Raw genomic sequence first — 13,233 nt, 5'->3', positions numbered from 1 at the left:
GCCGGAGCTGCTCTAAGGTAGCAGGGGACTAGTATTTTCCCGGACATGTTCGGCTTTTTGGCAATTCCACCTGGACAGGGATTTGAGGACCAAAAACCCTAAGAAACATTAAGGGCCGCCCGTCAAACTGTGAAACCGGTAACGCTCGGGCAGTTCAGCACTTCAGCTACACAAAGCGGAAGCGTCAGGGGGGAGCAGCAGCAGCAGCCGCCGCCACCGCCGCGGGGGAATCCGCCTGCAGCTCCCCCCAGACACCTCAGCTCTGTGCAGCTGAAGAGCGGAGCTGCCCCAGCGCTACCGGCTTCACGGTTTGCTGAACAGACCTCCAGACCTTGTGCCCCCAGCCGGGCACTTCCCCTCCCGGGCTCCGGCTGCGCTGGGGAAGCACCCGGCCCGGGGCACAGGGTCTGGAGGTCTGGGGGCTGCCTGGCAAACCATGAAGCGGGTAGTGCTCGGGCAGCCCTTTTCTTGTGGCTGGGAGGGAGGAGGAGGAGGAGGGATGCGGGGCGCTCAGGGGAGAGGGTGGAGTTGGGGTGGGGACTTTGGGGAAGGGGTGGGGCCAGGGCCCCGTGGAGTGTCCTCTTTTTAAAAACCTTTAATATGGTAACCCTACTACCATTACGTCATTCCCAGTGAGTGTCTACACTGCAGTTAAACACTCGCAACTGGCCCGCGGCAGCTGACTCGGGCTGTGGAGATATAAAACTGCAGAGTAGATAGTTGGGCTTGGGCTCCAGCCCAGGCCCTGAGGGTAGGTCTACACTGCAGTTAGACGCCCACGGTTGGCCCGTGGCTGCTGACTCGGGCTCATGGGGCTCGGGCTAAGGGGCTGTTTATTTGCAGTGTAGACATTCAGACGCAGGCTAGAGCCCGGGCTCTAGGACCCTGTGAGGTGGGAGGGTCCCAGAGATCAGGCTGCAGCAGAGCCCAAATGTCTACACTGCAATTAAACAGCCCCTTAGCCTGAGCCCTGCAAGCCCAAGTCAGCTGGCACGGACCAGCCACAGGTGTCTAATTGCAGTGTAGACCTACCCTGTGACCCCTCGGGGGAGGGGGGGAGGTGTCCCAGAGTCTGGACTCCAGCCTGAGCCCAAATGTCTGCTCTGCAGCTTTGTAGCCCCACAGCGTGAGCCCCATGAGCCCGAGTCAGCTGACACAGGCTAGCCAGAGGTCTTTTCTTGCAGTGCAGACATACCCAATGTGTCAATGCTGGGAATCAGGGCCGGCTCCAGGCACCAGGCAACCAAGCACATGCTTGGGGCGGCACCTGGTAAGGGGCGGCCAATCTTGGGGGGGTGGGGGCACTCCGGCGGCAGGGTGCTCGGGGGGGGGGCGGCGCGGGCCGTGGCGCTGGGGGGGGGGGGTTCGGCGGCGCTCAGCGGTGCGGGGGCTCGGGGAGCGGTGCTTTTTAGAGCCGGCCCTGCTGGGAATAATCAGACATGAGGTTCCTTTTATATTCTGGGCCTTTAGGAGGCATCTGGCAAGAACGAGCTCTGCTAACCAGTTAGTGTTCATCAAATGACGGACGCTGACCTTCTTTTATCCTTGACGTATAGGTGTGGTCAGAAAAATGACTAAAAAATGACTTGCCATATGGGCCAGATTTTCAAAGCTATCGGGTGCCTAAAGGTGCAGACGAATGCCTCGTGGGATTGTCCAAATCACCTTTCTCCATCTTTAGGCACCTAATTACCTTTGAAAATCTGGCCCAACAGCTTAGTCACCACCCTGCTCATTTTGTCCCTAGTGTTTTTGGACTCACGGCTGCTTTACTTAGTCATAGAGGCTTTTTGGTCTGTAATTTTGTTGTTTAATCTTGTTAACACTGCAGCCGATACAGCTTGGTGGGAGGGTGAGCTGGAGTCTATTCTGACTCATGCATCACCAATTGCCAGTCTACAAATCGCAGATGGAACTTAGTTAATTCTGCAGATGATACTCAAGTCAGAAAAAGCCCAGCTTGACTTTTAGATCCCAGGCTGAGTTTGTAGGTCTGGCAGTTAGGAAACCATCTCTTTACACAGAAACAGCAACCTTTGCAGTCAAGTGACTGCGACAATAAAAATGGAACCCCACAATGCTTTTTTTTTTAAAAATCCATATAGTCACTTTTCAGAGTAGAACCAGGCTTATTAATTCTTTGCACTTCTGTAGCGCCTCTTCGAAGGTCTCAGTGCACTTTCCAAATATGAATGCATTCAGCCTCACATCAGTCTGTAAGGTAGGAGGCTATTATCCCACTTCAAAGATCGGAAAACTAAAGCTGTGAATTGCCCCAAATCACACAGCTGGTCAGTGGCAGAAGTGGGACGAGAACCCAGGAGTCCAGACTCCCAGCTCCATTCTCTAATAAACTATAGTTCCTGAGTGGTTCCTTTATGTTTAAATCAGATTTTTTTTTCCTAGAGAAAAAAGTTTGATACTGACCTTTGGCTTCATTGACAGACAGCCTGAAAGCTTCAATTGTGACCAGAGATCCAATTGATCTTTCCTTTACACAGCTGTGTAGTAAACACAAGAATCTTTTTACATGGAAGGATGTTAGTGGAACATCTGCAAAGTAATGAGTACATGATGTGTGTCCCTCAGGGCAGGTCTACACTTACCTCCGGGTCTGGCGGCAAGCAATCAATCTTCTGGGGTCGATCCTGGAAGTGCTCGCCGTCGACACCGGTACTCCAGCTCGGCGAGAGGAGTACGCGGCATCGACGGGGGAGCCTGCCTGCTGCGTCTGGACCCGCGGTAAGTTCGAACTAAGGTACTTCGAATTCAGCTATATTAAATTAACGTAAATTAACGTAGCTGAATTTGCGTACCTTAGTTCGAAGTGGGGGGTTAGTGTGGACCAGGCCTAAGTAGTAACGATCATTTATTACTATTTATTTGTTCCCCATAGGCTGTACAAAGTGCTAGGCATTGTACAGACATTAGGGGGGAACAGTCCCTTTCCTAGAGAACTTACGATCTAAACGTGCAGTACTGTACTACAGAAGAAGATGCATACTATTGGCTACACCCAAAGAACTGCCCATCTAAATCAGACCTAGCAGTAACACCAATTGAAGGTCAGGGGCTAGCATCTAATCTGGTGTAAATCAGCAACACTTTTTTGAAGTTAATAGAGCAGCGCTGACTTACACAAGCTCAGCATTTGGCCCTTTGAAAATGGTTCCGAAATTTTCTCCCAAGGCTTCTGTCTCTAACTGTGGTGAGTTATCATTGAAAGTCTGGGTTGTTGGGTTTCTTTGTTATTATTAGAAAGAGGGAGTTGACTGGAAAGAGGCCAATTCATTGGGAAAACAGATGGAAATCATTTGAGATCATCAGCATACTTGTTAATTATAAAACAGAGAGAGTATTTTTCCTATTTAATCAGACGCTTTTACCATGTTGTATAGTGAGTCAGAACATTCAATATTTTAAGGTGGTGGAACACGTGTATCTTCATATGCTTACTTTCCAACACAATTCTCAGCATGTATGTGGAACGGCTAGCAAGCTGGACCACTAACAGAGTGGTCATCCCAAGCAGTGACCTATTCTTCAAAGTTTTGCTTTTGTGCTCTCTTTTAATTGTTTTGTTCCGTTCTGTGTAGTAATGATTTGTACACATTTATTTTCACATGGTAAAGTTTTCTGTGAAATGGTCAGTTTGTAGCATCTGCTAACATTATGAAATTGCACATACCTTGTTTTTATGGTGTGAAATTTTAGTCTTTCAATCGTGAGCCTTTTAAAATAAAGATCAGATGCACCTGCAAAGTGAAAAGCCATGGTTTCACTGTCCCCTAAACCTTTTGTGAAGCATTTTGTAGGCGAGGTAATAAAATTATTTCTCAAAATCAAACTCAAGTTGTGAATATGTTATATGTGTTCCTAAATCCGGGAGGAGTAAATCTGGCTTTTGAAGCACATATAGAACAAAGAGACATAAGAGGTTCTAGCACAGAAGTTAGAAATGGAGAAGTCCTCTAATCTATCCTTGTAGCATCAGTAGAAAACAGTGTGGGACCAGTACCTCTTTCAAGCAGACAGAGTGGCTTGGAAGACAGGCATAGTACTTGCTGGGTGACTTTGGGCAACTCACCTATGGTCTCTTTTTTTCATTTTCCCCCATCTATTACTGATGGGTGGGACAGTATGGACTAGTGGCTAGAGTACTGGACTGGGACTCAGAAGACCTGGGCTTTATTCCCAGCTCTGCCAGTGGCCTACTGGGTGGCCTTAGTCAACTGTGCCTCAGTTTCCAGATCTGTAAAATGGGGATAATGATACTGACCTCCTTTGTAAAGCACCCTGAAATCTTCAATGAAAACAGCTAGATGTTGTTATTATTAATCATCTTATAAGATACTTTTGAGGTCTAAAGGCAAAAAGAGCTATACCATCTTCATTGCTTTGCCACGCACAGTTTCAAATAACCCAAGCTATAGGCCTTCTACCACTTCTCTTGGGAGACTCTACAGTGTTGTAAAAATCTCACTACTGGTATATGTTTAGATTTACTGCTGTGTAAGTTAGACCAAAATCTTGCTCATAATTAGGAAGCTTCTTTTGGGAATTATGCTATGTATAAGCCCTTCTTACTGTGGTCCTTATACCCAGTCCCTCTTAGTGTATCATTGCCTTTCTCCTGAAGGGGAATGTACAGGCATAAACAGCCCTCTGGTTGGATTATAGCCCAGAATTGTAAATAGTAAAACTGAGATGGGAACAGGTGCTTCTTCTGCAAAGCCTGGCTCAGGTCAGGTGTGATGTGACCAACGCTGGTTACTGTCCAGCAGCTCATGACCCTGTGTGAAACGAGTTTGGTCTCAGTGAACAGGTGCCTGCATCATCAAAAACAACACCATGGCTGACTCGAATGGGCAGTCTTGTCAGCAATCGTGGGAGAGGCGCTAAGGACGGACAGGGCCATGGAGATTCAGTTCTCCTCCAGAGCATTATCGTGGCACATTGGCTGGTCAAGGCAGGAGGGAAGCGTGCTGTGGATAAAAGGGAATCTTCACCTTCCAAAGCTGGCACGGCAGCACCTTTCATTAGCACTACACTCACTACCAGATCATAAGTGTTTAATAGTGGCCATTTCTAATGTGCACTCACAGCCTGCACAATGCTACTGGCTACCTTCTGTCTTCTAGGGCTTGACCAGTATAGCTCTAACATCCCAGCTGATGGAGCTCCCACCTTGTTCCTGGGAAACGACTTCATAGCTGAATACAGCTCATTGTCTGGAATTTTTTCTCCTCCTTGATAGTCATCTAAATTTTCCTCCTGGACTTGATCCCATTGTTCCTATTCCATACTTCTTTGTATCCCCTGATCAACTTCTGTCCTTCCTTTATGTTTACACCTTTCTAATACTTGTAGGTAGTTGCTGCTTAGCCAACCTACACATAGATTATGGCCAGATTTTCCAAAGGACTCGGTACCCCATGGCTCCTATTTAGGTACCTAAATGAAGCATCTACGTTGTCCAGAGAGCTCAGTGGGAGTTTCTGGGTGCTGAGCGCATGCAGTAACCTGGACCTTAGTTTCTTATCTCTCCTCCTAATTCATTGCCTCTTTTTCCTCTCTCATCCTGTGTCTCTCTCGTCTATTTAGATTTCAAGCTGTCTGGGCCTGGGGACAGGCACAATGGGCCCTGATTTTGGTTGAAGGTTGTAGGCACTATTGTAATTAATAATATTAAGGAGAGTGGATGTGCTGTCATCATGCTGTATGCACTGGCTGCGTAAAAACAAAGCAGACTGTCGCTGTGCAGGTATTGTCAAAACGAGCCCTGCACTGTTTTATATTGGATCACGTGGCATAAAGTGAAGGTAAGTCTCTCTTCAGCTACTAATTGAGAATACATGCAATGATCTGGAAGATCTCGCACCTTTTCCCTCTCTAGCCAAGGTAAAGCGTCAGTCTGATAGTTTCAGGAGAAAGGTTTCAGAATGGTAGCTGTATTAGTCTGTACCAGCAAAAACAACAAGGAGTCCTTGTGGCACCTTAGAGACTAACAAATTTATTTGGGCATAAGCTTTTGTGGGCTAGAACCCACTTCATCAGCTCACGAAAGCTTATGCCCAATTAAATTTGTTAGTCTCTAAGGTGCCACAAAGACTCCTCGTTTTTTCAGGAGAAAGACATCACTACATATATAAGTTACATTACAGTTTCTCCAGCCAGCTGTCCCTTCATCCTCCCTCTCTACCATCCATTCCACAACTTTCTGGTGCCCTATAAGGTCTAGCCTCTTGTCCTTCATGCAAAGGAAATGGAATTCTTTTTCACTGGGCATTGTTTCCTCCCTCGTAACAGTGGCCTCTTAGCTCTTCGGAGGAAGTTCTGAAAACCTTGGGAGCAAGGGAGATGGGCAGGCATCCACGTGTGGCTGGATGCCTTTTAGTGCTTTATAGGATGTGTCAGGCTCAAGAACATCGGATACGGTTCCACTTAATGTTAATGCTGTTAATCCCATACCACACCCTCTTAAGCACTCTGGGACAGAGATTCCCCAAGAGGTTTCTCCCATAGACAACAACAGCTGGTGCAATTTTAAAGTGGCCAGAGATGTCTGATGCCACAGGAACGTTTAGGGGGTGGGACAGTAGGGGGTGCGTATATACATTCAGCGTGTTCCTGAGCTGCTCCCCCTGCTGTGCAGTTGAAATGGGACAGCACAGGGCCAGTATCAGGGGGTAGCTGTGTTAGTCTGTAGCCACAAAAACAACAAGGAGTCCGGTGGTACCTTAAAGACTAACAGATTTATTTGGGCATAAGCTTTCATGGGTAAAAAACCCACTTCTTCAGATGCATGGAGTGAAAATGACAGCTGCAGACATTATATAATGACATGAAGAGAAGGAAGTTACCTCACAAGTGGAGAACCAGTGTTGACAGGGCCAATTCGATCAGGGTCAGTGGCATTCCTAGTTTTAGCAAGACTTTGGTGGGGTGGTTCCACCCACCAATCTGCTTCTGTGTGCCTCATTTTCACAGCAATGATGAGGCCTCATCAGACACAGCCCCTCTCTGCCCCAACAGTCCCCCTTTTTACAGCAAGGATTGCGGGTGCCGGTCCTGGCTCTTTGTGCTGAGCATGGAGTACGTCTAACTGCCCTGTGCAGTTCTGCCTACCCTTCTGCCATACGTGTGCTCAGCCTACTCTGTTCACCTCAGCCCTCCGTGTCACAGTAGGACTTGGAGGATCACACCACAGTGCCGGGATTCCCTTCCATGCTACAGTGCAGTCAGTCCAGAAGCAGTTTCCTATCACTTCTATGCCAGTCAGGGGACTGCTCTCCTCCTCCCACTGGTTCTTCTGCTTTTAAATCTCGCTGCTTGTAGCGGGTTTCACTTTGGGGCCTAGTGATTTAGTTGGAGACTGGGCCTTCTTTGAGCTGAGGGTTGGACTAGATGACCTCCTGAGGTTCCTTCCAACCCTGATGTTCTATGATTCATAGCCAAATAGTCTCTCAGAGTCTTGGGACAGCTCTTCCAGCCAGTCTGGGGACCTGGCAGCCCAAGTCCCAGTTCGTCACAGAGCCCACCCCCACCCTCGAGTTCTCTGGGATCTCTCAGGCAGACAGCGGGAGGAGAGATGTTTAGGGGGACCTTGCCCTCCCTTTCCACGTGGTCCTGGCCCAGGGAGAGAGAGGCGAGGGGTGGCTCAGTCCTTGTGGCTGCCGCTCCAGATCAGCCTTCCCAGCCTCCTCACCTTCCCTGGCAGTTTTTCCTTCAGCTTGGGGCATGGCCCCAGCCTTCTCCTTGCACAATCTCAGTAATTCAGAGCCCCAACTGGGGAATGGGGGCTTCCCAGCTCACTCAGAGTCCAGTTGATCCCACTATTCAGGGAGAAGAAGGGGCAGGGCCCCAGGCAAGTCTTACTCTCAGTCCCAGTCCTTCCCCTGCAGATTGCTGTTACTGTCTGCCTGCCTGCCTTTTTTCAGCCCGTCTCTCCTTCACTCTCCTGCACGCCTAGCTGCCAGAGCTCCCTTTTAAACAGGTCCTCCACAGGACAGGAAGCATGCCCAGCAGCTGCAGAGGGTCAGGGCCTTCTTGGCCCAATACTGCTCCAGTACGCCTTTAACCTTGGTGTCGGGTCTGTAAACAACCCCATCGCTCTCCTCCGCAGGCTGGGCACTGGAGTGTGTGCAGATGGTTCTCCTCCGTCCCACGGAAAGAACTCCCATGTTCTTATGATCACGTCCCACTCACTGTAGTACTTCAAACTTGTACAGCTGCATTGAGGTACCAGTTTATAATCCGCAGGTTATGGTCTTTTGTAGTGTTCAGCCACCACAGGAGTGCATGATCCATCATGAGATGGAATCTCTGTCCGCCAGGGCCGGCTCCAGGCACCAGCTTAACAAGCAGGTGCTTGGGGCGGCCAAGGGAGAGGGGCGGCAGGTCCCTCACTCCCTCTAGGAGCGAAGGACCTGCCACTGAACTGCCGCCAGCGATCGCAGCTTTTTTTTTTTTTTGCTTGGGGCGGCAGAAATGCTGGAGCCGGCCCTGCTGTCCGCATTAGTAGCAGCAGAGTGCTTCAATAGCCCATTTTACTGCCAAGGCCGCCGCCTCTATTATGGAGTACACAACTTCCCGGCTGAACAATTCTGGCTGAGGTAAAGGACTGGGTGTTCTCCCTCTACCTCTTGGGACAGCATGCACCCCTGAGGCCAGTGTCAGAGGTATCCATCTGCAGGGTGAAAGTTTTTAAAAAAATCAGGGTGGAACAGGATGGGCTCCCGTGTCAGTCGATCTTTCAATTTCTTGAAGGCTGTGGTGCAGTTCTGAAACCACCAGACCTCCTTGGGGGCTATGTTTATCACCAGGTCTGTCAGTAGGACTTCAATCGTGGTGAAATCTGGGATAAACCATCCCAGGAAGTGTCAAACCTGCTGCCAATCCCAGGAAGTGTCAAACTTTGTGGTGGTTTTGGGGCATTCTGCCCCAAAATGGACCTTTCCTAACAATGGGCACAGGTGCCCCCTTCCCACTCCTATAACTTTAGAGTGGGGTCTGTAAACCCCATCACACTGCTCCTCCAGCAGACACTGAAGATAGAGGTGTTTCTTTTCCTATCCTGTTCTCTTCTTTCTGCCCAATCTTTTGCTCTGGAAGACTGCAGTACCCTAGATACTGCTATTTTGTGGAGCTGGATTGGCTTAGGGCTTAGACCCTTATTTTATTTGTACACTGCACTGATTTCCCCCTCTCTTTTGCCGTTGAACTAGTCTGACTCTCACAATGCAAACATTGCTTACTGTCCCTGTTGCAGTGCACGACAACTCTGTATCTATTGGGGGTGGGGGGAGGGGACGCTGAGGATCTTTGCAAGCACTCCTCTGGGAGCAAGAGAGATCAGATTTGTTACATATTTTTGCAATTATAACTTTTAGATTTTTAATCTCCAGTAGATTTAGAATTTTTTTTTTTAATCAAACAGGCTTCTCTTAAACTCATATTCTGATCGGAACAGGATAACCCCATAGTTTCTCAGAAGGAACAGGGTTAAGATAAAAGCTATAGATTAATGGTGATAATGTTTTTAAGAACAGAATGGTTACCTATTCCAAGCCTCAACTCAAAAACAGCACAAGGATCTTTGAAAACACACCCACAATGGCTCAGGTGTGGCAGAGAGAACCAGGTCCTCCATGCCATGCCGGGGAGTGGCCGTGGGGGTGAGGGTAGGGGGAGGAAAGTACTTTGCAATATTAATGAAGCCTGGCATGCCATTAATTTTTCTAAACAGGGGCGTAAACAGGAATATAGTAGAAAGGTATAAACACAGAGCATATGCAAAGATGGAAGTTGCCTTACCAAGTGTGTGTGTGGGAGTCAGTGCTAACGAGCCAATTAAATTAAGGTGGAAGTGGACTATTCTCAACAGTTGACAAGAAGGGAGGAAAAATCCCTTTTGTAGTGTTAATGAGTTCAGTGTAATCTAGGTGGCCCATTTCAAACAGTTGACAAGAAGATGCGAGTATCAGCAGAGGGAAAATTACTTTTTTGTAGTGACCCATCCATTCCCAGTCTTTATTCAGGCCTAATTTGATGGTGTCCAGTTTGCAAATTAATTCCAGTTCTGCAGTTTCTCATTGGAGTCTGTTTTTGAAGGTTTTTTTTGTCTATTATTGAGTGTCCAGGGAGACTGAAGAGTTCTCCTACTGGTTTCTGAATGTTACAATTCTTGATGTCAGATTTGTGTCCATTTATTCTTTTGCGTAGAGACTGTCCCGTTTGGCCAATATACATGGCAGAGGGGCATTGCTGGCACATGATGGCATAGATCACATTCGTACCATATATGCCATCCTGTGCCACTTCCACCTTAATTGAATTGGCTTGTTAACACTGACCCCTTCTTGGTAAGGCAACTCCAATCTTTGCATATGCTGTGTGTTTATACCTTTCTACTGTATTTTCCACTCCATGCATCTGATGAAGTGGGTTTTAGCCCATGAAAGCTTATGCCCAAATAAATGTTAGTCTCTAAGGTGCCACAAGGACTCCTTGTTGTTTTTACAGCAAGAGTGTATGTAATGTGTTGCATCAAAAGCTAAAAGCAACAGTAATAAATACTGGATTTTCCTGACATTGATATCATGATGAAAGCAGCCTTCAATGATGAGACAGTTAATAGATATCAGTCAAATGGATACTTCAGGTCATGACTTGTATGAAGCCTTCAAAACCCAAAGAATTATCCAAAGTTCTGTCAGTCTATGGACTCCAATCAAGAACAGACTAAATCTGTGCTCAAATGGAAAGACAACAGTCAGAGTGAAGGTGGCAAGGACTATTACAGAGCTAAGGACAGACTGGTAATTGTTTACTTATCTCTTGGTTGTGTCCAGACCTCAGCGTGATGTTGATCTGGGGAAAGTACAAGACTTTGGGAGAGTACAAGTTCTCTGTGGTACCACGATCATTGCTCGAATGCAACAGAACAATGCATGTGTGCCAGGGGAAAAGCAAACTAATGCACATCTTGCTTGGTCTTTCTAAGCCAGCACCTATTGACCACCTAACCAGTGCTGTAATCCAACAAAGGCTTTTCAGTATAGCAATCATAGATAGTATAGCTAAGGGACAACTCTCGACAAATCAGAACCTGTTAACACTGGCTGAGATTTGGCTGAATACTTCATTCTGAGACTACAGAGAAAATACTCAACCTATGACAAAGTCCACCTTGTGTCTGACACATACGCAGAGGAATCAATTAAAAATATTACAAGAAGAGACTCCATGGTATTGCACTTGTCCAATACAAAATCATTGACTCCACAAACATCTCCAATGTTACAGTGAAGAAGCTATTGTCTCATACTTGGACGAAAGATAAGTTAATCACATACCTTGCAGGAAAAATGCTCCAGCATGTGAAGAATTGCTCAAAGACTTCAGTCATTGCATGGTACAATGAAGCTGCCACTTCGCAGTGTTCAGTGGAGTTGCTCTGTAGTCCCAATGAGGAAGCTGACACTAAAATTATCATGCTTGCCATCAGTGCCACAGAGAGGTGCTAGTAAACTAGAGAGTTTTGCACAAGACACGTGGTCTAGTGCTCTCTGAGACACATTGTCCAAGATTTCCGCAAGATTCTGTTTTTGTCTCTGTATACTCCTCAGAGATGTGTTCCTCTCCCTGAGCTCCCCACTCCCAGAGAAGTCCCGGGCCAGCTGCAGCTGCGCCTCCCCTCCCCAGACCCTAAGCCCCCTGGGGAAAAGTATCTCTGGTCCAGAAGAAGCTTTTGATATGCTCCATGCAGGTTCCACGGTGGCTGAGAAGGCAGTATTTGCTACTCAGGTTCCTGGGTTCAGCAGTAATCTCCCCGGAATCCCTGGAACCTGCATGAGAGAATAATAAATTAAAACCTTCCCCCAAAACCCTGCGCGTGTGGTGAAGTCCAGTTACAGGAGTAATCACAAATCAGCCTCCCCGCCAGGAGGGCAGGAAGAACAGCTGCTGTTGCTTGGAGCAGCCACAGCTCAGGTGGAGAGAGAGAGAACTGGTTCCCAAAGCTCCACACCACGTCAGGGGGACCCTGTCTCCCCAATTCCTCTGTGCTTGCCCCCGGCCCCTGCCTCACTCCAGGAACCAACACACCGCCGTCCCGCTGTGCTTACTCCGGGAACCGCTGCCCTGCTGTACTTACCCTGGCCCCTGCGTCACTAAGGGGACCAACTCCCCCATCGCCCCGCTGTGCTTGCCCCTGGCCCTGGGAGCTGCCCTGAGGTAAGTGCCGCCTGGAGCCTGTACCCCCGCCTGCATCCCAAACTCCAGCCCCACCCCTGAGCCCCTGCCCCCAGCCGTACCGCAACCCCCCTGCCACAGCCTGGAGCCCCTCCCCCGCACCCCAACCACCTGCCTCAGCCCGGATCCCTCGCCTGCACCCTGAACCCCTCATTTCTGGCCCCACCCTAGAGCCTGCACACTCCAGCCCAGAGCCCCTGCCCCAGCCTGGAGCCCTCTCCTGCAGCCCATGCCCCTCATCCCCGGCCCCACCCCAGAGCCCGCTCCCTCAGCTGGAGCCCTCACCCTCCTCCCACACCCCAACCTGGTGAAAGTGAGTGAGGGTGTGGGAGAGCAAGTGGGGATGGAGCCTTGGAGAAGGGGTGGGGCCGGGATGTTTGTTTTTGTGCTGTTGGAAAGTTGGTAACCCTAAGGAGGGGGCAGGGGCAGGGGCCGGGGGTTACCGTGGGGAACAGGGGGCAGGGTGCTGTGGGAAATGGGATGCTGTAGGGGTGAATTACTGTGGAAGGGGTGCTGTAGGGATGCTGTGGTAAACGGGAAAGGGGGAGGAGGAGGAAGGGGGTTACTGTGGGGAGTAGGAGGATGGGGGTGCATTGCAGGGGATGGGATGCTGTAGGGTTGCTGTGATTGCGGCAGGGGGCTGCTGTGGGGAGTGGGGGGCACAGTGCAGTGGGGGGTTGCCGTGAGGAATGGGGGGATTGGTGCTGGGGGTGCAGTGGGGAGCTGCCGTGGGGAGTGGGGGGCGCAGTGGGGGGCACAGTGGGGAGTGGGGGGCGCAGTGGGGAGTGGGGGGCACGGTGTGGTGGGCATGGTGCATGAGGTATGGTGGGGGGCTGCCGTGGGGCGTGGGAGGGGGGCACGGTGGGGGCGGGGCCGGGGAGCTGACATGGGGGGCACGGTGCAGTGGGGGGTTGCCGTGGGGAGTGGGGGGGCACGGTGCGGTGGGGGCGGGGCCGGGGAGCTGACATGGGGGGCACG

The sequence above is a fragment of the Trachemys scripta genome, chromosome 5 (assembly GCF_013100865.1).
Source record: "Trachemys scripta elegans isolate TJP31775 chromosome 5, CAS_Tse_1.0, whole genome shotgun sequence".
In the NCBI taxonomy this organism is placed as follows: Eukaryota; Metazoa; Chordata; order Testudines; family Emydidae; genus Trachemys; species Trachemys scripta.
Note: the sequence above shows the minus strand (reverse complement) of the source record.